The sequence below is a fragment of the Meriones unguiculatus genome, chromosome X, assembly GCF_030254825.1.
Source record: "Meriones unguiculatus strain TT.TT164.6M chromosome X, Bangor_MerUng_6.1, whole genome shotgun sequence".
Classification (NCBI taxonomy): domain Eukaryota; kingdom Metazoa; phylum Chordata; class Mammalia; order Rodentia; family Muridae; genus Meriones; species Meriones unguiculatus.
In genome coordinates, this window is record NC_083369.1 from 67,594,574 (window position 1) to 67,596,809 (window position 2,236).

The following is a 2,236-nucleotide window of genomic DNA, read 5'->3' on the forward strand; positions in this document are numbered from 1 at the left end:
CAGAACCCTTCACCCAAACACAAAGAAATTCACCTTCTTCTCATACCACATGGAACCTTCTCTAAAACAGAACATATAGTTGGTCACAAAGCAAGCCTCAACAGATACAAGAAGATTGAAATAACACCTTGTATCATATCTGTCCACCATAGAATAAAGTTGGACCTCAACAACAACAGAAAGAGCAAAAAGCCTACACACACACATGGAAACTGAACTTGCTCCTCAATGACAGCTGGGTCAGGGAAGAAATACAGAAATTAAAGATTTCTTAGGACTCAATGAAAATGAAAGCACAACATACACAAAATTATGGGACACAATGAAAGCACTGCTAAGAAGAAAGTTCTTAGCACTAAGTGACTTCAATAAGAAACATGAAATATCTCATTCAAACAACTTATTCGCACACCTGAACGCCCTAGGGGGGGGGGGGAGGAAGCAGACATACCCAACAGGAGTAGACAGCTGAAAATAATCAAACTCAAAGATGAAATCAACAAATTAGAAACAAAACAATTCAAAGAATCAATGAAACCAAGAGCCGTTTCTTTAGGAAAATCAACATGATAGACAAACCCTTAGCCAAACTAACTAAAAGACAGAAAGACACTATTCAAATCAACGAAATCAGAAATGAAGAGGGAGACATAACAATACAAAACAATACAAAACAAAACAAATCAAAACAATACAAAACAAAACAAATCAAAACAATCTTTAGGTATTATTTCAAAAGCCTATATGCCACAAAATTTGAAAATCTAAATGAAATGGACAGTTTTCTTTATCAATTCCTTTTACCAAAGCTGAATCAAGACCAGGTAAATAAATTAGTCAGATATCCCCTAAGGAAATAGAAGCTGTCATCAAAAATCTTCCATCTATGAAGCCCAGGGGCAGATGGTTCCAGTGCAGAATTTCAACAGACCTTCAAACAAGAGCTAACACCAATAATCTTCAAACTATTCCACAAAACAGAAACAGAAGGAAAATTACCAAACTCGTTCTATGAAGCCACAGTCACCTTGATACCTAAACCACACAAAGACCCAAAAAAGAAAGAGAATTTCATGCTACACTCCCTTATGGACATTAATGAAAAAATAGTCAACAAAATACTTGCAAACCGAATCTAAGAACACATCAAAGATATCATCTACTATGAACAAGTAGACTTCATCCCAGCTATGCAGGGATGGTTCAATATACAGAAATCCATCAATGTGATCCACCATATTAACAAACTGAAAGAAAAAAAAAAACACATGATACTCTTCTTAGATGCTGATAAAACATTTGACAAAATCCAACATTCATTTATGTTTAAAGTCCTGGAGAAATCATGGATAGAAGTCACTTGCCTAAACGTAGCAAATGCAATATACAGCAAGCCTATAGCCAATATCAAATGATACAGAGAGAAACTGAAATCAATCCCACTGAAATCAGGGACAAGGCAAGGCTGCCCACTCTCTCCATATCACTTCAACATAGCTCCTGAAGGCCTTGCAAGAGTAACAAGACAATTAAAGGAGATGAAGTGGATTCAGTTGGGAGAGGAAGAAGTCAAAGTATCACCATTTTCAGATGATATGATGGTATACATGAGTGACCCCAAAAATTCTACCAGGGAACTCCTGCAGCTGATAAACACCTTCTGAAAATGGCTGGATACAAAATTAACTTTAAAAAATTAGTGCCCTCCTGTATACAAAAGACAAATGGGATGAGAAAGAAATTAAGGAAACAACACCCTTCACAATAGCCACAAAGGCCATAAAGTACCTTGGTGTAACTCTAACCAAACAAGTCAAGGACTTGTATGAAAAAAACTTCCAGTCTCTGAAGAAAGATATAGAAGAAAATATCAGTAGATGGAAAGATCTCCCATGCTCGTGGCTTGGCAAGATAGTAAAATGGCCATCTTACCAAAAGCAATCTACAGATTTAATGTAATTCCCATCAAAAAAGCAACAGACCTTAAAAAGAACAATTCTCAACTTCATATGGAATAAAAAGAAACCCAAAAATCACTAAAACAATCCTCTACAATAAAAGATCTTCTGGAAGTATCTCCATCCCTGATCTCAAGCTGTACTACAGAGCAACAGTAATAAAATCTGCATGGTACTGGCATAGAAACAGGCTGGTGAATCAATGGAATAGAGCTGAAGGTAGAAATAAACCTATACATTTATGGACACCTGATTTTTTTTACAAAGATACCAAACCA